The 24,286-nt window shown below is 41.9% G+C and overlaps 1 protein-coding gene across 2 annotated transcripts in view; it reads right to left on the bottom strand.

The window, feature by feature from the left end:
* tspan9a (tetraspanin 9a) overlaps nt 1-24,286 on the bottom strand; it is a 183,348-nt gene that overhangs the window by 24,571 nt on the left and 134,491 nt on the right. The window lies entirely within an intron of this gene.

The raw sequence follows: 24,286 nt of genomic DNA, 5'->3' as shown, positions 1-24,286 counted from the left end.
AATATATATGAAAAACAGAGAGCTAAAATATGCAAACAAACCAGGGTAAATGATTGCACCGTTACTCTTTCCTCCTTTCTATTAACACCGCTGCCCTCTTCTCTTCTCATCTTTGCACCACTGCACCAGAAAGCTTTAATGCCTGTCAGCAATATGTACAACAAACCTGCAGTGCATGCAAACAAACAGACATGGAGGAGCACATTTATACACAGTATACAGAAGCAGTCGTGATCAAGAAGACATTAAGATATGTGTCTGCTGCAAACTGCTTCCTTTTGTTTTACTATTAAATAATTAATCAGCCACATGGAGAGATAATCTGCAGCAGCTGACAAAGTTTAACTGTCAGCTAATAACACACCTGAAAATTTGCTGCACTATCAGCACTTCCCTAGCAAACAAGTGTAGCTCCAGTTAGACAAATGCACACAAGTGTTGATCAACAAAGTGACTGGAAACAAATTAGTCGGTGCAGTGTACTCAAAGTCGCTCTCGGCGATGTTAGGTGATGACGTATAACTGATGTGCAACTTTGGGATCGCAGCTGCCGACCTCGTGAAGTGAGGACAGATTCCTCAGGTCTGCTGAGTCCTATAGGATCTGTAAATACGTAAACCGAGCCTAAGAATTCTGTTCTCAGATACCAAATGAGCCACGTCCTACTCTCACTGACCTGTGATATGTACAAGCTGTGACCTCCACAGAAACTCCTCAGAACGTATACAGACATCAGCATATTCTGCTGAATGAATGATACACCTGGTCTCACAAAGCCTGGGAAATGACTACGAGCAATTAGAAGTGAGGACAAAGCGAAAGAATGATTGTGCATAAATTCCTCAAAGATACTTGAAAGCCGAATTCCACAACTGATTGACTGCGGGTGAGTTGTGTGAAAGCCTGAAGTGAGTGCTCGCATAAACAAAGTCTTTCTGCTGTCAAGGTTGACAAGGTTGCTGCGAACAGACCAACAAGCATGATCACTTCTGATAGAGTGAGGGAAAGGTACATCGGTGCTCAAAAGACTTTCGGTCATTCATAATCTAAATAATTCAGAGGCAACTGGCCCTTTATTCTTCCCTGATTAAAAACGGGAGAATAAAAATGTCAATTGAAAATGCTGGAAAAGGTCGTGTCCTTATGCAGAGCGGCTAATATACAGGATCGCACGCGTACCATTCAGAAGGCCAGATTACAGAGAGTGAGGAGGCATTCAAGGAAGCAGAGGACGAAGGGCAGAAACATAGAGCGGATTTACAGCTAGTGAGGGGGAGCACCAGGAGGTTTAAGAGCCCAGGTGGGGAGCGTTACAATGCCTTCTCTTAATTGTGTTTAATGCCCAGTGAAGGGAGCTCGTCCAAGTGTGTCGCTCTCTTAAGTGACTGTGGAACCGTCCAACCCCCGCTCAATCTGTCTGATCTGAGCCTACTGAGAGCACGGTGTAATCTCTGTCCTGTTTCTACTACGACTACAACACGCTGTCATCAGACCTTTGTGTAGGTGCCTCTAGTAAAAGCTCTGATCTGTGTTATCTGACCTTGGCGTGTGCTTCTGAGCTTGACATTGAGTGCCTCTGCTGAGCTCCTTATCTTCTTTTAATTGTGGGGCAGGCGTGCTTTGATATGCCATCTGCAGGGAAGGATCAACGAATCCCAAAATACTAGAGAAGCTTTTAAATATTCATAGAGAGGCCTTAATATAAAGGCAGTCATTGGTATTATATCAATGAGGAGTTAATTCCCCTATCTGTGAAAAAAATCCAATAATCTGAATTTGCCTGTGATGTGGCAAAATTGTTGCGCTCACACTGTGGATACTTTCTGACAGTCTCCTAAAATGTCCTTGAACATAAATAACCAGCAATATTGTTTGTGAGGTCCGAGATATGAACCTGACGTACACCTGCAGATATAAACAACAGTTTCAATATCTCCTGAACCCATGCATGCAATTTTGCAGCCCATCATTAAGCAGCTGAGGGTGACACACAACAGCCTTCCACGTCCACTACGTAACTTTTAACAATCTTCGGCGATGGGCCGACTTTTTTATTGCTACAATTTTTCGAAGTCTTTCTTGTTTAGATAATAGAAAACAAATCGGCTGTTTTGCCTGGATGATGTTCTGCTTTGTGTTGCTCCCATTGTGTAAGCGCTGCACAAGAGACGCTCCCCTCTTTTTATCAACCTTAAGGTTGCTTTCATATTTGAGGCTGAGGGGAAGATATCTTCCAGCTGTGATAATGAAAAAACATAGTTGCAGCCTGGAATATAAAACCAGCTGCTCTAAACAGTGGATTGACTTCAGAAAGCGAACAGCACTTAAACCAGGAGGGAGGAGCGCATGTAATTGTGCTTGGTGTGGAGCCATTCTTTAAAAATCAATGGTAGTGTAAGAGTGAGCTGAGAGAATATGGCGTTTGACCTTTTCCTACGCGTTGGACAATATTGTGAGAGCACCTTGTTGGAAAGACGTCTGGAGTTCAGCGTCTAAATGTCATTTGTGGAAGAAGTGACAAAAAAAACAGTAGAGAGGTGCACAGAGCACAGCGCGTCATTAACTTTCTGCTGGAGGATACAGGCACACGTGTGATGCGACTGCCTAGCTAGATGAATGGGACCCTACTGCTGGGGGCCTTATAACAAGCTCAGGGTGAAAATAATTGCAACAATACTGTGAGAAGCAACTTTCCAAACAGGAAGTTGATGTGACAGAGGTCAACCAGGAGGTCTGCAGAAGACGGATAGAGTATTAAATCCAGAGAGATTGCGAGCTGTGTATAAGGTAAAAAGAGACCAAGCCTCGAGGGAGGGAGAGGAGAAGAAGAAAATAAGGCTGACCCTTCATCTGAGCGACTGGCTTGGAGAATTATCAGCTGCTGCAGTTACTGGCTCAGTGACACGGAGCCACCCGACACAGGACCCCACTAAGAGGGAATGGGGTGTAAGTGTGTGCGAGGGACACCGGAGGACCTTTTCACACAATGATCCCTGTGAGAGGTCGCGTCCTGTCATAAAGAATGACAGCTTTTGTCAAAGTACTACTTTCTTTTCTGACTGCCCTCGTCGCAAGAGCTTGATACCAGTTGAATGAGTTTCTGAAGTTCAGAGTGTGTTATGCGAATTGGAGAGAGAAAGATTGACAAAGCTACCAAATTCACTGCAGCTGAGACTAAACAAGTGATAAACTGAAAAAACATGTTACAGATATTTGCTTAGCTATACTTACACCTGGAATTAGGAAGCAATTGTACCGTTAGAGCACAATAAACCATAAAGTTGGTGAAAATGCCAGCCCGAATGCCCTGCTAAAGATGGAGCCACTTTATCACTTAACACCCCCCCCCCACGCCCTCACCTTTTACTGCAGCTCCATCTTTCTTTTCACCAGAAAATTAAAAACAAAAAAAACCTCCCCCACCCCGGCACACAAAGTCTTCTGCTCCAGCCGGCATTGATTTTGCACTGAAATGAAGACCGGGGATATTCATCGCGGCTAAAAGAAGATTTTTCAATTTTCACCAGATGATCTTGCAAGCCACTGATTCATTTTATCACATAAGAACAACACCCTGCCAGCTGCGAGAGAGAATCACAGAACAACAAACATAATAAATCAACTGTAAACATCAAATAAAAGTGACAAAGCCTTAAAGTAAAGACAGTAAAGATCTGTATTTTCTACCCAGTGAGTGGAAAAGGTCCCATTTGAAGCATGCTGTGAAGGAAAAGGAATCGTTTTAAGGATAGGCCCTCCACAGAGAGTGTTTGCGTGCGCCTGTCAGACAAGGTTATTTTTTAAGACTCCTTCCTGATAAATAAATTCTCTATTCTATCCATCCTCCATGGTGGCCAGACTTGGCCAAACAAAAGAAAATGAAGGGTGGTAGATATTTTTCACATCTTCACTCCTGGTTTATTCTTTGACTCACCTAAAGGAAGCTGCTGAAGACTTGAATGAGAACAAAAACTGTCAATAGCAGGGATCATACTGTGACTTCTCACAATGCCTATTGACCGCTTTTTGCTGAATGCAAGTATAAAGCCATGTAACAGCTGCAGGCCAGGTATATTGTAAATGTTCATCTCGAAAGCACAAATAAGCAGATTATTTCTAAAGAAGGACATTTCAGACACTTCGGAACACAATACAAATACATTCAGCAGAGTCCTATTGACAGTGTCTGGAATTTGTTAGATGCGTAAATATTGAAGAAGACACCAGCAAATCTGCTTCAAAAGATACATTTATGAATAAAAACATTATGTGACCCACATGTTTCACTATATTTCTTTGCCCTATGGTGCTAGACGAGGTAAGCTGTAGGCCATATACAGCTTTTCAGCAAAACTCGCCACCCTCTGTCTCCCCAGGCTTTCTGGGGGCATCCTAGCCATTCCCCCGCGAACGCTGTACGGCCAATGTGAGTTGTATAACAAGTAAATTATTCACAGAAACTGCAATGGTGGAGGTGCTTTCAGGCTCAGAATAAACACTGCATGAATTCTGAGGAGGGATGACAGATGTGGAATGTAAGATTAAAAAAGCTACGTCTGCCTAAGTTAAAGTTTCATTCAGCGAGGGGATCCTGGCAAAATCACGCAGTGTGAGAGAACTCGTGCTGCCTGCCTGACTGAGTGATAAGACGGTATGCTGCTCTCTATGAACAGTTACACTTAATTTTGAAGGTAACTGAACTTTTATGGGGTCAAGTGCACAGTGTCTGCGGATCTCAATTGACTTTCAGCTTTTGCCCGTGTGCTCTTATAATGTGACGAAAACACTTGTCTTTTCAATTCTGCGCTGATATGTTTCCATAGAGGAAGCCTTTCCACTGTCCATCACGTGTTTAGTCAAGCATCCAAAATGTTGCAGTGCTGGGCCGGTTCTGGTTGGATGCCTCAGCTTTCCACTCTGCAATCTGGGCCTCGACTACGGTGTTTAGGGGCCCTCAGTGATGCACCTATCAATGATGCAGGGCTCGCCATGTCTCCCCATCTCTCTCGAGAAGAGCTGAAAGGTCTATTCACAGCAAAGTGACTCCAAATCAATCGTGCCAGGAAGGATTAAAGACAGACGAGCCTTTCTCTGCCTGTCCAAAGCTATCCCTGCTGTCTGCACTGACACATTCACGCTCTTTCACACCTGACAACATTCTCTACCCTTAGAGGACAAGACACCAAAAGAAAGAAAGTCACGACAATGGCAGGAGAAAAACTATTAGACATCCCTGACTAATTCTGCCGTTAGATCTTTACCATCCCAACAAGTCTCTTCAATCAGCCTGAGAACCCAGAGGCACTTCAATTATGCATTGAGAACAAGTAGGAGAGCACCAGGAAGAAGAACGTCATCCTGCGATTGGGGCCATAAAGTGATGAGGCTCTTATTGCCACAGCCAGTCAGAGAGTGAGAACGTGGAGACTCAGAGAGATGCGCAGGGAAATGGGGCCTGCAAGCCAAGCGCAGACTACAAAGCACACAGCCAAAGACAGACAAACACTGCCACTGGAGAGGAAAGCTCCTTTACTTCTTCATGCTGCAGATGCGCGCTGGCTGCAGGGATGGCAGCTGCACTGTCTTACAGCCATCTCATCCAAGTCAGCTCTAAATCAATGCACAGAAAACCAGTGTACTTAGTGTGTTAAAGAGATGAAGGACCATAAAAAAATCCCAGTGATGTTCTAAAGAGGACAATGAGATATAAATACATAAACTGAGCTAATAAGAGGGGGAGATGTTCCTCACACAAGGCGCTAATTAAATGTGAATTTTGCCACTCTGTTGACATCAAAGGTGCTTGAAAATATCTTACGAGGCATTTGCGTACAATAAAACGGGAACACGTTAGAAAAATAAATATCTATTTATGTGAAAGCAGTGCCTTTTTATGAGTGGCTGTTTTCCTCCACATAAACTGCCTTGCCTGTAGAGGCACACAAACATTTGGCTCGTATAAATATCTCACTCCGGTCTGCCAGTGCAGCCATGCCGAAAATCCTAAGAGACAGGCAAACGGTTGGACAGTCTCCCATTGAGTTTCACTACTTGGAGGGCTTAATGAGTGTGCTGGCTCAGCAGAGGTGCATGTGGCCGGAGCCTTGTGTATCCGACAGGTCGAACAGTCCACCTGTTCACCTGCAGCACAGGACCAAAGGGCTCGAGGAAACGGAAAATCCCTAATGCACCGCACGGCAGCTAGATTGCCACCCTCAGCAGATTACTCGGCTCCTTTTCACTCCTTGCGGGTCATCAAAACAAATCCCAAGACTCAGTGTCACAGAGCAGGGCACCAGCTTCTGTAAATGTACCTCTAAGGGTGTCACCCGCTAAAGTGACTGACCATAATAATTCCAATGTGTGTCCTCATTTCAGAAAACCACAAACAAACAACCTCCACTTACAACATCAATCAATCAAGGCATACGGACTTCTCGGGATGAACTGATGACCTTGGCTGGCTGTGTTTGAAAATGCCTGAAGAGTAAAATATGTCATTTCTAATATATTTCAAGTGCCAGACAGTCGCATGCCTAAAATGAGGTGAAAAGCAGCCTTGGGCTTTCTCCCTGAAAATGAGTGAAACACTTGGGCAACTAACAAACACTGTTGTGGTTTTAGCTACAGGGCCAGTCTGCACAACCTTGTGCAAAAATTGCTGCTGGGTTCACTGAGAGCTGTTCGGGGAGAAATATGATACTAAGTAATGTTTTTAGTGTGCATTCAGATGTATGCGTATTACATGCTTTATTATCTCATTTCACTGCACGGAGTGGGCGTGTGGCCTTGCTGTGGGGTTGGTCTGTGTACTGCACAGCCAACCAAGATCCCATTAGAGACATTGGTGCAAACACGCAGCATATAACATTTCACCACAATGCTTACCAACACTCCTAATGAACAGAAGGGATTTGATTTCTGAAACGGGTGTGGTGGCCAGAACCCAAAACAAACAAGGGGTGAAGCGACGGCATGAGCTGTGCAAAAATGTGCTTAGTCTATTCACTGTTTGTGCTTTCAGATGAATTACACAAGGGTGGAACAAATTTTTAACAAATGCATAAAAGTAAAATTGTGAACATAAGCGTATGTTTATTCCTGGAGCAGGAGTACTGTGAATGGAAACACTCAGGTTATGCAACGCGAGGCATTATGCATCCCTGGAGGGACAGCGGGAAGAAGAAGATGCAAAATATGCACATCCGCTTAAGTGAGACCCAGAGCACGAGGCAGATGCCTAGTGAGAAGAGAGCAGATTCAGATTGAAAGACATATAATCAACAGTTACACTGCATGCCACCACACCACAGGGTAAATGACTTTTTCTGTGCATCTGCAAAGGATACCTTTTTCTCTTCATTCAGCTGCCTTAAAGACACCTGTGAAAAGGTGATGTAAAAAGACAACGCTTTTACACCCTTTTCTGTCATATGATAAACCATCCTGATGGTATATATATGGTATATATATTACAGACGAGCTTTTTGTTCTGTTGCATCTTATTTGTCACAATGACACTTTATTTTTTTATGATTTTCAGATCTTTTCTTTACAGATTTTACTCGAGCAATTTGGACTTTGTGCTGAAACTCATGCAGTAAGTCTAAGTTTGTTCTTATGTTTAATATTTAATTGTTTTAAATCTTTCAATTTGAGTCTTCCTCTTCATTTTTGGCTTCTGACTTTTTAATTAATCCTAACCCTAATTTGCTATTGCATACTGTATATTAGCTTTGTGACTCTTTGTATGTGAAAAGCGCTGCACAAATTTAGCATTTTGCTTGCTTGTTTGCAATAATTCATACAACATTAGAAAAGACTGGGAGAACTTGGGGAATTTGCTGTGCTGGAATATTGCAGAACCTCTTTCTTCATTTTAGCCTCCAGCTCAGAAATCCCAGAAAATTGACCTTATCCTGTAAATGTCTTCCCAAAGCGATTCATTCTGGACATAATAAACTTAGAGTGTGAGGGAACGCAGAATGAAAACAAGACCTTACATTAACCAATAGAGAGATGCAATCTGTATTCATGGAGGTGCAGTGTGTCTGCGAGCACTGTTTGAATGTTGATGATGCTCTGTCTGCATCTGCTCCTCATCCAGGGGGAACAGGGGGAAGTAATTGTATTTCACCTTTGGACATGACAGCGACAACACCCGAATATTGTCTACAGGCCAAGATGCTCCGGTCATCCATCATTCTGAAAATGTATTCTTGAAGTAAAAGGAAAAAAAAAAGAATTGATGCAATATAGATAAAGCGTTGACAGCTGTAGCATAAACAAAAAGTAGGATCCTTGAATCCTTCGGCTTTAACAACAATAAAACTTGAAATTTCTAACTTTTAATATGCCTCACATTTCATTCCACTGCCATATGGTGTAGTACTAATCAGTGTTGCTGCTGCAGACGCCGTCTCCCGTTATACCTCTCCACTTTCTCTGAATCCTACTGCTTCTTTTTGCCATTAAAAAAAACAGCTGAAGCGGGATGACATTTGACAATTCTGAAGTTTCCTGTGCATCTCCTGCTATGTGAGAATACACAGACACACCAATAGAAATTACCTTCAGTCAGCGCAAAATCTTTCTTCAAGTTTTTCATTCATACCGAGAACCAGTGGGTTTAGGTCTGACATCAACAACAACATGACAACCCCCCATCGCCGAACGCTTGCCTCCGATAAATGCAGACCTCCCTTCTTGACTGGTGTAAAGGTCAGGTTTTAGTGGCAGCTTGATGGCACAGAAAAGCTTCCTTGACAGGCTCTGCCCCCTGTTCCTTTCCTCTTCTTTTATTCCCCCCTGAACGCCTCATTGGAGGCGCCTTTACAGTTGACATGCTAATTAGCACAGAGGGGAAATGGACTGTGTAACTACTCTTTTCTGGTCAGCCAACCTTCCAATGGCCATCGGCCCCTCATCCCAAGCCAGTGGACCACACAAAGAGACAGATCGCTAAATAATAGTGATCATCAATCCCTCTATTGTTGTGATGTTGTGATGCAATCATAGCTGTATTATTCACGAGACAGGAACGAGCCTCCTTTCAGGCATCTTTATTACATCCAGGAGACTGCATTACGACTTTGTCAGTGACCTCCGCTGGATAGTTATCAACTCCCACGGGTCTACCTCCTACTTTGAGTAAATTTTAGATTAGCATTTCTTCCTTTTTAGAAAGGAGCAAGTGCTAATCACTCAACACCGTGCTCTTGTTTTCTGGGGACAGGATAACTAGCACGGGTGACAGCCTGAAAGAGGAACATATGGATCAATGCCTGCTCCAAGAACGGCACAGGAATAAATCAATGCTCATTAGATGTGAATTAACGTCTGTCAGAAAACAAATACTCGGCACTTTATGAACTTGCCTTGAGCTTGTCTTACCAACTCTTTCAAATGGATACATGTTGTTACCCAGTTAGGAGGTGAACGGTAATCATAGGCGCAATCTGAGAAGACTTGGCCAGCTGGTGCAGAGTAAGGTGAAGTTAGCACTCCTACATTTCTCCTATTACCACTTTCCATCAATCAACAAATGAGGGCATTTTACCGGATCAGAGTCTCCAACGTGACCTTCAGATGCAGTCGTTTAGTTGCATAATTTTCACTTTGCATATAAAGTAATACATGTACTCTTGATTCTGTATCATAGTTTTTTGGGGAAGAGTTTCTTCAAAGTAAATATAATCACCTATGTGCACTAAATATGAGCAGAGCCGCTATATCTGTGCACCAGTGCGCTGATTATGTATTTCACTTAGCAGTTTCCCCAAGTGTCCCCCAGTCATCATTTGAAAAATTCTAGTGGCACCAGTGGAGCCCAGCCTGTCATCAGACACGAGTTCAAAGACAAGGATTACTTTCAACAGAATATTGTGTGTAATTTCTGTACGTGATTGCCGCCCTGCCACACTGGCTGTTAGTTTGGTCTTGAGCCAGAAGCATGAGTCACACCAGGAGAGAGCAATGTTTCGTCAAGGACCCTCAGGAATAAAATATGGTGACCCTGAGAGACTTTAACTATTCCCTTCTCCAGTCGCTGGAACCATGCATCAACTTTGCCATCTTGCTTAAAATAACTGATCACAGACCTACTTTGAAGCCCAGTGATCTAAAATCAAAGGAGCCAAAAAGGCTCAAAGTAAAGACAAAAACCAGAAGTGGGACGAAGCCTTTTTAACATCAAAGTCATCAAATATGTAAGAGTTTCAATAAAGTACAAGACCTCGTATCCTAATTTTCTTGGCTAAATTCCCTTTTTTCTCTATTCACAGCAGAAAGTGCAAAGCGAGAGAAATTCACTACGAGTAGAAAAAGTTGATTTTTCAATTTGAGGGGGAGTTTTTACGAGATAAGATGTCACACGATTAGATGAGACGATATAAGATTTTGTTTACCCAGCCTCAAAATGTTGTGATGATATATTTGAGAGTTGAGGCTGAGCAGCTCTTGTGTGGATAAACTCTCGCTGACAAACAGGGGATTTCACACAGGCGGACAAGCTGCATCCTAAAAACATGATTACCGAGCAACGCGATGGGATACAAATCCTTTACAAATTCCTGTTACTACTGTATCTTCATTAATCAGCTTCCCGTCCCCCATTTCTGTACGTCTCACGGACGTTGAGATGATTATTCGCGTTGGTGAGTCTTTTCTTGGGATTTTTCATGTAATCGCTACACTGAACATTGTGGGTCGAGTTTAACGATTAATATATAGACAACTTATTTCTCTTATTTGCAGGTCAGGGGGCTAAGTTAGGTCAGGTCCCAGGAAGACAAATGACATGAGGAAGCAAAAATCTGCCTGTGATTTCCTGCTGTGCAAGTTCTTCTTTTACACTGACGTGTAGTCATTGAAATGCAAACTGAACAGTGAGGAGGAGAAACTGCCGGCTACAAGTTTTATGTGGGAGTTGACAGCTGAACGGGTTCATCATTTGTTGAGAGTCCCCTCAAGCAGTTATAAATAAATACCTGGAGCCTGTGAGTTTCCAGGAGTTGGTAATGTTATTTTCTCTTTACGACCAAAAAGAGTATACCGATTCCTAAGAGATGCTGACCTAAGTTATTATACCCAGACAAGCATAGAGTTTAGGCAGAGATTTGCACTGCAGGGCTCTCCTAGGAAACGTCAGAAGCAGACTGACACTTGCACTTCTGTGTCACCCACCTTGAATTTCAAAGAAGTTATTGTTAAATATCCCCGAGAATTAAATCTATCCCAGCCCAGTGTAGCAAAGACACAAGTCTTATGGGAAACCAGCAAAGATCTGCAAAGTTGTGGTTTCTTTGCCTCATAAAATTGTTGTTGCTGTTTATCTGCAGTTGCAAATGTTTGTGCATATTGAGCTCAAATGTGCATATCTTCACATGGTTTTAACTATAAAACCTTTTTAACTATAAAGGCGCAGACAACCAAAGAAAAATAGATATTTTAATGTTGGAGCTGTGTCCTGGCAGTGCAGTTGGTCATTTGCCAGTGTTTCCATGAGAAGACCTGAATAGCTGCTCACCACAAAGAGCATTAGGTTTACAGGCCCGGGTCAGTAAAGCCACAGGTCCCTCTGGTCCATATAATGCAGTAAGGTCAGCTAAAGTCCAACTAGCCACTGAGCTGATTGAGGTGGTTATATATAGATGCACTGGCAAGCTAGCTCATTCAGGGGACCGGGCTGGGGGGCTGTCACAAGGCTTGCGGTGATGTAGCGCAAGTTCTTTAATCTAAAATCAGCCAATGGCATAATGGAGCAAGACACTTTTCCATGACACAAATCAGAACAGAATTTCCCCTGTGACATAAGGAGATGAAGGGAGTCAATGCAGTATATATGAAGGATAATGAGGCATTAATTGTTGGTACATTGCTGAGAGTTTCAGGTGCACATCTGAAAAACAGGGCAGTAGGGGACACAGTGAGGGAGGGTCAACCATTTACCTCTGTGACTGAAAGGGAACATGCCTGTGGGATACCGGATACATGATCTGAATAGCTCAGTATTTTGGAAGATGTTAATGTGAGTGAGGCTATGCGGCGCATGTGAGCAGAGGATTTTAGCTGGAGTGTGACCATCTTTTCAACCATCTTTTCAATGTCACAGGCATATCACTCCCACTATGTGGCGTTTGAAGTTCTAATTAATGAAGCTGCTGGGCAGTGGTCACTGTGGATGAGCAACACAAGATCACTGTGAATGGAAACACTGTTACAAAGCAGAACATCATGTATTCAAAAAAGATTAGTCTCTATGATCATATTAAAAAAAGTACAAAATCGGTGAATATACTGGGGAGAACAAGGGTGTCATTTATTATTCATATATGCAAGTTTTTAACTGAAGTAGTGTGTTTGCACAGAGGGCAAGGCAGTATGACTGCATACAAAATTTATGGAAAGGCGTCATTAGGCGTAAGTTCACCAGGGGGCAGCACAAACTGACGTAAAGTCTTGCTTGTGAAATTCCCGGGAGCTTTGAGAATCTGCTTCATATGTGTAAGATACAAGAATAAGGAAATAACAGGAAGCACTGACACACATGAATAGCCAATGGATGAGCTGAATGCAAACACACAGTTAATGTACAGCTAATGTTATCCTGTAGCCAGTGTGTGCGTACACTGATCATTTGATGCATTTGAATATCATGAGGGTAACATTTGGACTGTTTCACTCTGAGCACAACTTTAAGCCTTTCAGATGAAAAGACGAACAAATGAAAATTTAAATTTCACTTTTTAATCTCAAAGTTGTTGTTTTTTTGAAAAAAAAGAAGAACAAATTCTGAATCCAGTCTGTAATATTTCCACAACTTTGTGGCCAAAATGACCAACTTTGGCTTCTTTAGAAAAACAAATGGGATGATGGTAGGGGTGGGCGATATAAACGATATACGATAGAAACGATATAAATTTGGCCAACGACAGAGATTTTGACTATATCGCTCTATCGCGATAGCGCATGTTGGTGATGTCATCAAGCTGCGCCTGTTTTGGTCGAAAGCGGCGGCTAAAACCATTATCATCTGCAAATTATGGCGGGCGACAGTCATAGCAAAGAGATGAAGCACTTTTGAAATATGGGGAAAGCCAAAAACTGCGCTTCCTCCACTTCCGTAACATTGATTCATTAATGTTGAATTCTCTCGCAGCTCCGTGTATAGCATCCTGCTATGCGATTGCATTTGTCCCTGACCACCAGAATCCCTCACGTTAACTTTTATCGAGTGGAAAAAAAGTTGGCGTTCATCCTCCAGCTTCACTGTGCTAATGTTATGCTAACATAGCTGTGTCGCTAGCAATCACGTAGCACAACATTATATACCAGGTAGTCCAACTTCAGTAACCCTGCAAACGCCACTGCTGTTTAGTTTCTGTCTTCATTTATGTTGGAAGTGGTAGCAGAGCTGTACGTTTGAATTAGTTTCAAAAATCTCTCAGTCAGAACATGCTATGAAATGTTTAGGTGTAAACTAGCGAGCTAACTTCCTGCTAACTTCTGACTCCGTTAAATTTAATAAATTCTGTTTTCATGGATGCCTGGATGTTAAACTTAATTGTTACACCCGATAAAGCAGCAATGCTGATGATTTAATTAAAGATGAAAGAATTTAGACCATTTTTAACTCTTAGTGTTCGTTTGACTTTGGGACCTGAAGCTGACGGAGTTTTGGACCCAGATTACTCCGCGGAGCTTCTCACTACTCCATCAAGCAGTGCGGCTTACCAAAGTTGTACTAAAACATTTTTTAACAGATTTCTGCACGCAGAAATCGGTTCGAGGTCAGTAAGCACAACCAGAATTCAGGCACACTCTCTATTTTTGAGAAAATTAAAGGATTTTAAGTGTGCCTTATAGTGTGGAAAATACGTTATACAGAAGAAAAGAATATATCGTGATATATATCGTTACCGCACATGCTTCAAATTATATCGCGATATGAATTTTAGGCCATATCGCCCAGCCCTAGATGATGGAATTTCAAACATTATGAAATCTCTACTGGCATTCAAAAAATAGCAGATATCTTGGCCCCAGTGCAGTCTGGATAGCACTAAGCACAGTATACAACATGTGTTAGACAGCAAACCTTTAAAATTTTTAAGATTTTTTACATCTTAAACAGAAGAACCCCAAAATGTATTCATAATGTAAAACTGACAAGGAGGAAGCCCCCCTGATGCTCACTCAGGCTTGAGAACGCTGCACGTTTTGATACAGCTGCTCCTTCTCACCCTGAGGTGGGAGAAAATGCTTTTTTACAAAGTAGAGGAAAGGCACTAAAATCTATTACGCCATACTGAATGGCTTTTTGCATTTCGACAGAAAAGTGCATTCTTTAGCAGCGGCAGTAGTAAGTGTTGGGTGTATTTTTCACTGCACTTAAATCTCATCTCATTCTTTCTTGCCAATTTGCATCACAAGGGGATACTCTGATGGCCTTCCCTATAATGAAAATGGAAAGACATTCATTAAGCTTGATCTTCAGACTCTGGACAAGCACTCATCACTGGTGATTAAGTGCAGACAGGAAATTTCATTCATACACAGCTCATAAATAAAAATGAGAGAAAACACATGCTTTCATTTTTTTCTCTGAGCTCCAAATGAAGCAATAATAAGTTAGAGATGAAAAGAAATTAATCACTAACCGTAATTATTAAGATCATTATGCGCCATGTGTCGTATATTGTATGGACAACCATGGCAAAAGACAAATGTGTTGGTATGCGGACAATAAATATGAAAAAGCGGTTAATTTGTCAGTAAAATGATAATGTCATTAATGTGAGTCACATTTTGCGTCTGCTGTCTATACTGCGAGTAAAGGTTGGCGGAGTGAAAGTGCAGGTGGAGCAGAGGTGCATTTCTCTAAATGTCATGGATGATTACCTAACTTAAGCTACATCTGTCATCCATTCTGCTCGTAGTTAGCTTAGTAAACAGACTTTCGGTGGTAATCCTTATTAGCTGAGCACAAATAGGAAGGATTGTGGAAATGAAGACCTTTACGGCAGACGGCCAAGATTAACTCTGACTTGTGAGTTATGACAGGTTGACTGAGAGAAGTTCTTCTACAGTCCAGTGAAAGCGATTACAATTAAAATAGAACAAGTTGAACTAAAATTGCTTTTGTCAGCCAGCGTGAGATAAGCTGAAGGTGGATGAGCGGCACGTGAAATACACGTTTTATTATTTTATCTGAGATTTGGAGCAGACTGGGCACTATACAGGCTTTGTGTTAAGTTCACATGCTCCCCTGATCAGTCCTTAACTGTGACCGTCAGACTGAAGGGCAAATAAAGGCGTCACCTCGCACAATCAATCAACCTCGCTAAAGGACGTGTCTGTCGATAGGGAGGGCAAAAGAAGTCATTTCGTGTCGTGAAAGTTTCACATGTGGCTCAAAATGTTAATACACCTTAGAGGTTTTTGTGAAGTAGAATTTCGTGAGGAGGAGGAGAGGTCAGTGGATTCGTTTGGAAGAGTTAAACCGCTTTCCAAGCTCTGTGAAGGCCAGACTGGCTGGATTCTTTATGTCTGTTGTCGTTGTTTCTCAAGGTCACAAAATGTGCATTTGGACATCTCTTGGACATCAATCAAATCTTTATCAAAAGTTACATTTTACCATTATCCACACAAATAAGAAAACTCACCTTAACCCAACTCCTCTCTGGTGCTTTCCCACAACACAAAATATCACAGATTAAGATACTGTGAGGCAGCCTGTTGTCATGACAGGTTATCTTTTCCTCCCAAACACCACACATGCAGCGCTTTCACTGGATAAACATACAAACAAGGGGGGAATAAAAAGCTTTCCATACACCAAATAGCATATTTAAACCATACAACTGAGTATGCAGAAAAAGCAGATTTTTTTCTGAGCTGACTGGAGATGAAAATAACATATTTGACCCTGCTGCTAAATTATGACAAAATTATAAAGTCAAGTTGTTCCAGACTATTTTTCCCAGAAATCTCACCAAGCTTGGCCTTGTGCGTCATCTAAAGGCAATAATTACTTTATTTTGAAGTTCACTCTACTATGATCCTGCTAGAAATGTTAAGTGTGTGACCTCTCGACAGAGTTGTTATTATGATGACCTTTCAAAATATTTGCTTGTGTCCGTGAGCTCTATGTGGCCAGTAGGTTATAAACGAGCTTGAACCCAACACTGAGAGAAACCCTTTCAAGCAGCTGTTTGATCTGCTGACCAAGAGAAATAAGCAAAAAGAAAGAAAACTAAAGAAAAGACACAAGAGACAGAGCACACACAGTGTGTTGAATAATACCGTAAGAATTTTAGGTGGTGGTTATTAGTCAAGCACTCTCTGCATATTCCCTAGGTTGATGTCAAAGAGGATTCTCATTAAGTCCGATCAATAACAGTGTGTTTGTTTATTCAACAAAAACACAAGACAGAAAATGCCAATAAAAGTTTTCTGCTTGCAGAAAATTCACCGAATTGTGCCATAGAAAGTGCAGGTCATAACGAAGTCTGATAAAGAGCAATTTTTCATACATGTATAAACACAATCTATTAATCACGCAGTAATAAAACGAACCACAAATTTAAAAGAAACATCAGTTTATCAACATCTGCAGCATGACAGATGTCGCTGAATAATTCAAAGGACACGCATCATATTTTAACTACGCTGGCACCAAATTTTATTTAATGTCTTCAAAGCAAACGGTGCTTTAATATTAATTGCGATGGTATTTGTTATTTACAGTTTTCTTTAAGAAATCAAAACATAATAAAAACGAGCACACAACAAATTAATGGAATGTGACGAAACACATGTTTTAGGAAACAAAAAGCAGATTTGCATGCAAAAGGCATAAGCCTGCTCTCACTCCCGCTGCGCTGCTGGATGAATGATTGCTGTGAAGTTTGGGGAGTGCTTGCAGAATTGAACCCACTGAAACGAGCCCTCTTCAGCATCTTTTAAACGCAGATTTCTTTGGGCGCTATCGCAGAGCCGGACAGTCAAATGAGTGTTAATTCTAACACCTGTTTGGCCAAAGAGTGAAACAAAAGTGCAGTTAAAAAACTTTTCAGCTCCATATTTGAGGAGCTTATGATAAATGTATGGAACGTTTCTTTGCAAATGTGCACGCTCGCACTGAAACTAGCTCTTTTGTCAAAAATGGATATTAAAACCAAAATTGGATTAGTGTGGTGCGAGCTCTGAGGGCAGAGGACAGAGATTATGCAGGGAGACGCACTTAACATGTGCAATTGCTGTGGAACCTGAGCAGTATTGTGGTATTTCACTGTGTGGAGGATGAAGTTTAATGCAGCAGCTCGGGGGAGACCCGGCAGGAAGCCAGTGCTAACACGCTCAACACAGATTCTTGCTCAAAGAAGATAACTCTTTGTGTAGTACTCCACGAGGTGCAAGTATAGAGAGTGGAACGAGAGGAGTTGGGGGGGGGGCGACACTGCCTCGAGCTGTCAGTTTGCCAGCTCCTCTGGGTCTCACCTTGTTTGACATTGCCAGTCAATAAAATGCCATTTTCTAAAAGTACAACTTGAAACAGTAAACAGTATCAAGGTTGGAAAAGACTTTGAACCGCTGAAGCTGCTCAGAAGCTTAAAAATCTTTGCGGCTTCGTGCTTGGCAGCTTACCGTTTACTTAAAATACAAAATGCACAGGGGGACGAAAAATATGTAAAATCCGTTTTACAAAATGCTGAGGTGATGAAGAATTGACTTTAAACATACGGCGCAGATGTTAATCGATTCATCCTGTAGCGTCAGACCTTCAGTCACCTTTTGATATTTGCCTCGAAAGCAAAATTAACATCGTTGTCTGCTGTGGTGTGTTTTTTAATACAAAGACACACAGCATATGACAGCTGACCCGCATTAAGACGTAGACTCTCATTAGCCTTTGGAGATAGAGGTTAATTGTCCTGACATTATGATCATGTCAGACACTATAACAGGTTGAGCCATGTTGTGGAGTGTACTTGGCCGCTGACAGTGCCACCAGGACAGACTAGGAAAATAACAGAATGCAAGCAGCTGAAAAACACAAATCTGCAGTTGGATCTGGTTGTTTTGGGCTCAAAACAGAGACCTGCTCATTTATACTGCAGGCTAACTGGCTCCTGGCTGCCTTGGAGTGGCATTGCCATGACGGAGGGCAGGCTCACCCAGAGTGAGGGCTGATCTATTAGGAGAAACGGGAGCCCTTGTGATTGACGAGTTGCTCCACCTCATCCATCAGGTCTGGCACACAGAGACCTGACACTGCTATATTCCTCCCATGTGGCAGGGGACTGCTGCTACAGTACAACCCTGAGCTATATTTGCTAGCTGACATTAATGCCTTGCTCTTCCCTGACTATCTAATCTTCTCTCCCTCTCTCGCTCTCTCCTCTTCCATGACATTGCAAATCTATGGCTATCTATTCCCAAGCTACTTCATTATAGTGGCTTCTACATTACAGCCTAAAATGACATGCCACATTCTAGAAGTAGAGGAATATAAAGGCATAACAGTTATGGTTCTCTGCTCTGCATAGCCTCCAGGAAGATCACACATCATGCAGATATAACACATGAGCAAATTGCATATTAAATATATGCATGACAAAAAAATCAAGCGAAGAGCAGAAGCTACCGATTTAATTCTACCAACTCTCTGCTGCAATTTGATTTTTCTGACATAAAAGATTTTCAAGAATATGATATGTAAGTGATATAAACATCAAGAGATATCGAGGGGAGCAATAAAAACTTGACAATCAAGGGGCACGGATACAATTTTCTCGTGAAAGAGGCAACGGGCAGAGATGCCTCTATTGTTGGAGTCGTGGAAGATGTTTTATGGGAGTCGGTATTCGTTTGATGAGACTTGTCTAGCCTGTTTTCTTACCCGTCCTGTCTTCATTTTCATTAGAGTGTACTTGGCCGCTGATCCGTGCTGTAATTTTAATTAAAAACCATAAGTAAGCCAGGGGATGATCAGTGTGGTTTTGAAAGATTTCTGCCTACTTATTTAAAACTGGAGAGGCTAGAGAGGCAAAAGATCCTCTTCTCAGTGGGGAGTCATGAATACCAGGAAAAACAACAACAAAACAAACCAAATAAATGCTGCTCTATATTCGGCTCAGGGCGGGCAAAATGCTGCACTGTGTGCAGATCACCTTGAACCTGCAATTAAAAAATTACAAGGGCTAAAGGAGCAGGCATTTTAATGTGACAAAGTCAGTTACTAATAATGAACGCATTAATGTTTGCGATGGTAAGCGTTAAATATAAAAATGCGCTGGGAGCACCAAATATACAGGAAAGTCCTGTCTCATAAATTCAAACACGGCCACTCAGTAAGCTTGTTATGAACCTGACTGAGATAGGCACTTCTAGGTCTTAAGTGATGCTTTATGGACTGACATTAAGAAGCAGACAGCTGTAAACCCAGCTTAGGCATGCTCATACTTTGCACATTTAGTGAAAGCTCCCGCTAAGTGCAACGTGAGGGACATTCAGCCAGAGCAACAGGAGAAAGGTCCACTCTGGGGACCCCTGCATAATTCCCTTGCTTTTGCCTGTTAAAATCCTCCTGCATCATCTTAATGTTGTGTAATTAATGAAGACAACTTTGCCCTGGCTAATTGAAAATCTGAAGTGAGTTTCCCAATGGAAGGAAAGGAGCGCGAGTGAGAGAGAAGGGGTGTATAAATACATATATGGAGAGAGGGAGAGGAACAGAGAGCTTTTAACACATCTCTATCATCAAACAAAATTAGCTTAAAAGCTCCTGAAGCACATACAGAAAAATCCTACTGAATTTGTCTCTACCTGAACAATATATTCTCCAGGGGAAGATCCTAATCCAATCTGAGGCGGCATTGCCCGCGTTTGGGTCGGAGCTCAACATGCTGACTGCTTGGAGAAAAAAAGGCGCGATTATCACTTGTCAAAGGACGGTGAAAGATAAAAATAAAGACTCTTAGGTCAGCGACACAACATGCGCTACATTAAACCTTGTGATTTGTGTCAGGAAAAGTTCTCAGATGGTCACATCAGTTTTATTCCTCTAATTTTAGGCAGCCGCCTACACGTTACTGAGTGTTCCCCCTATTTCCATTCATCTTCCCAACAGGCAACCGAGCTGGCAATTTGGGCAATGAATAATGAATGACTGTCAATACTTCTTGTGAGACAGGTGAAGCAAGTAGGCTGTGAAAAATCTGCTTGAATGCAACACAAATTACCGTCTATCAATCTCATTGTGTAAATCTTTACTTCACTGTGGAATCTGGCTTACAATGTTGCCAACACATTAGCAAACTTATGCTGAATTTCTCATTTTATTGAGACCTTTAAAGTATCTGAAAGTTTGTGTTTGTGTATGTGATGGCATACATTTTGGAAGAGGCATCAATAATGGATTAATGGCACCGCCGTGGCTCAGCTCCCTGAAAATTTTGAAAAATGTTATAGAAGAAAATCCAATTCATGCTGACAAGAATATTGAAATGCATTGCAACTACCACACTGTCCATTAGCCACATGTCCCATCATTTCATCTTGACTTATGTAGTCATTACAGGAGCGAAACACCCCATTTAGCATTGTTGTGCACACTTAATTTTCCTCTTGATCGAGTCTCCCTATTAGTGTTTTCAACCTCAGCGTGGCCTTCTCGGGGCAGAGGATTGCTGAGGAAAATGCACCAAAAAATAAGGTCACATGTCTGATTCAGCCAAGCCTCTGGGGCTAAGCATACATTTCAACTCACAGTTAATTAACAGAATGTTTGAAATGATTTTGGTTAGTGTTTTTGGACTCTTGTGGTTATGAATAAAATATGCAGTGGACCTTATATGATTGTGGTGCTGCACTGTAGGAGGAACCCCCGGTTTCACTTCTGTCCCCCACACTGCAGATGCTTTCACATTAGAATTCCACTGGATAACTGCAGGTTAGGATTTAGAAAAAGCCTGTCTGTCTGCTTGCCTGCCAAGCACAGATCAGACAGTGTGGCCCAATGAAGAATCACCTTCTGCTACTCAACAGTCCCTCCAATCTCCGGGCCCACTACATTCAGCTACTGGGCACTAGTGAATGATAAGGCACTGGAGGCAATAAGCGCTTTCTGCTACATCTCTCCTCTCTGCTGCTATTAGACAAGCTGGACTTCAAAACAAGACAAAATGACATCTAAATTGGCATCTTTGGCCTGTTTTCTGGTGAGCAGTCTCACAACGTTCCCACGCTTCTTGTATCTCTTTATCATGCTGGCCTGAGAGGTGACGTGATTTAGATTCTTATAACAGAGCTGATCTAAGAGTCGGTAGGCTGAGCACAAGATAAAGATGATGTGGGCTGCTGTAGCAAAAGTGGAAACACACACACACACACCGAGAGAAAAAAACAGCAAGAAAGGACAAAAGTGGGAGAAAAATAGCCTCATCATAAGAGTAATACATTTGATGCAGGGGTGCAGGGTGTGGGCATACGCTCTCTTCCTTCTTACCGAGGTGTTGTTTTTTTTAGTTATAATGAGTTCCCCTGTAATCAGTACCAAATAGAGCTGCCACGATTAGTCAACTAGTCACGATTACGTCGACTATTAAAATCGTCGACGACTAATTTAATAGTTGACGCGTCGTTTGAAGCTTTGTAAGATCACAAAAGACGCAGGAATAAGTAGCAGGATTTAAGAGTGTAATAACGGACTGAAACAGAAGATGGCAGCACTGCATGTACAAGGATGCCAGCTGCCGTTAAACCCCGAAGAAGAAGAAGAAGAAGCTGTGTCCCAGAATTCATAGCTCAGTTGCCAACAATGGCGGCAGCTAGTTAGTTTTAATATTACTCTTATTATTCTTTCTGGGTCACAAAATAAACGTTTAACATATTTTCAGGCGAGAATGTAGCTGTGTAAACCTCAAATATCTGCTCAGTTTATCAGGACACCACATATTTTCAAAAGCGCTCCGATGTTTTCGGAGACGTCTGTTACCCACTAGCTCGATAGCGAGCCGGGGGCTAGGCTCACTAGAGCCGTGAGAACACCGGACTCCCGGCAAATCGTTTTCAAACCCACTGCTGTCTTTCGCTACTCAGGTTAAACATGATATATAACTTATATATCATGTTTAACCTGAGTAGCGAAAGTGACTTATATAATATGAGTCACTTAGATAACTTAAAAATGTTATTGTTTGGCTTTTTTTTAGTATTTTATTGGTTCCTGATTAAATCGGTTTGGCTGAGATTAAAGTTAGAGTTTTTACAAAGCTGAATAAACGTCAAGCAGATTAAACTCCATCGAAACAATCTGCAAATGTCATTAAAATTTAATAAACTCTCATCTTGTCTTTATTTTTAGTTAGCACAGACCTTAAACACTTACAGCTGTAAGCTAATGATAGTTATATAAGAGCAGATGCTGCTGGTGCAATAAGCTGTACGTTTTATGTCCAATGGATGATGATCTGATTAGTCGACTAATCGCAAAAATAATCGCTGACTAGTCGACTATCAAAATAATCGTTTGTGGCGGCCCTAGTACCAAATCAGTCTGTCTGGGATGTAACAATGTGAATTAAATGGCTGGACTAAGTGTGGAGGTTGAAAATGGAAATTAGAGCTGACAAATCAACAGGCGGCCAGCATTCCTGATGTGCATTTGTTAGACCTAATTAAAATTATAACAAATATACCCCTAACTCGAGTGCTACTAATCTGGTCATTTGACCCAGCAACCCTGCTCGTCTCTCTCCTCCTTCTGTGTCAAGAAGGCGTTTATTTAAAAACGGACGCGCGCGCACATCTGAAACGACGCAGCGCATATGAAAGAATAATCAGACAATCCGTGTCAGCATGTCAAGACTCCATTCCCCTTTGTGGCATCCAGACCACAGCTGCACAGTGCAGATAATTGGGTTGTAATTAGATGAGAACACACCATAGGGGGTCATGTAGCGTCAAAGTCGGTGCATTGCTGCTGGAAATGGGCTGTGACAAAAAAGCACTACACTGTAGTTGTTGTGCATGGTTGTCTATTAGGGGTAGACACAACAAAAAGAAATATAAACAGATGCATGCATACACACACCATTAATGAGATTAACTAAAATAAACAGCGCTGCCCTATCGCATCAAACAAAAAGACACAGATGATTTCAGTAAACATGATTGCACAAATATTTATCTATTTTTAAATGTGTGACGTCAAACTGCAAGTGTCAGCGAACAGCCGAACACTACAAACAAACTGTGGGCGAGAATGTAGGTTGCAGATCTTTTCAAATTATGTGATGCAGCTAAGCCTTTAGGGCCGGTAACCTGACTGCCAGCACATTTCCTTGTTGGTCTGCCAGACTGGTCTCATCTTAAAATAAACTGGTCATTATTAACAGCTTCATACTGCGCCTGCAAAAAGAGGCTTGACCCACGCAAACGGTTGGTTAAGGGTGAGAAAGATATCAGCTCACCAGAACTTTTCTTGCAAATCTCACCTGTGCACTCACTTCTCTGCCTGCATAGGCATCAATAATTAATGACCTTGTCTCTGCCCCTGTCTAGTTATATTCCACTGCAGGATAACTGCTATTATACAGAATATGGGAAACTGATGCCAGTGTCATTTTTGTTCCTAAACTTTACACGTCTGTCATACCATTTCACTATGCCTGGGCTGGCTGGGGCGATGAGGCTGCAAGAAAAGAAGAAGCAGACTGCTGGATAGCTGAAATCTCTCTGTTTTGTTTATTCACAAGACGGCTGGTACATAAAAGGTGATTTATATTCTGGACAATGATAAGGTAAAGCCTCTTAGCAGCCCCTGCACTCTCAGTAAGAGATAACCAGCAGCTGGATTCGAAGAGCATCCCTTCTAGTGCAGAAATGTTGGCTGCCTGGGAAACTCAGTGATCTGTGAAGCTCCACTCTTGAAAAGAATGATCAATACACTCCCATCTTACTATTTTCTCTCTAAAGCTCAAAGAAATCACTATCCGCTCCGTCGGCACAGAGGTGTGAAGCGAAGGAGGATAGCAGTAGGCGGTGAAGGTGGTCAATTCAATTATCCCTCTGTCAGAGCACATTTTCTATTCTCGACAGCCTGCAGAATCCTTAAGAAAAGTAATACCAAATATGTTGGATTGCTTTAATATTTCTGTGTCTTAATTACATTTTATCGTTTTTATCGCAAACCCTTTTGGGGTAATTTTATATCCTGAGTAGGTAATTGGGTGTCAAAATTAAAACTTCAGGGCTGTAAAAGGTTGACGGTGCTAATTTA

Source organism: Pundamilia nyererei, unplaced genomic scaffold (genome assembly GCF_000239375.1).
Source record: "Pundamilia nyererei isolate P.nyererei 1_Seehausen unplaced genomic scaffold, PunNye1.0 scaffold00060, whole genome shotgun sequence".
In the NCBI taxonomy this organism is placed as follows: Eukaryota; Metazoa; Chordata; class Actinopteri; order Cichliformes; family Cichlidae; genus Pundamilia; species Pundamilia nyererei.
The sequence above is the reverse complement of the archived record's forward strand: the minus strand, read 5'-3'. Positions and strand labels throughout refer to the sequence as shown.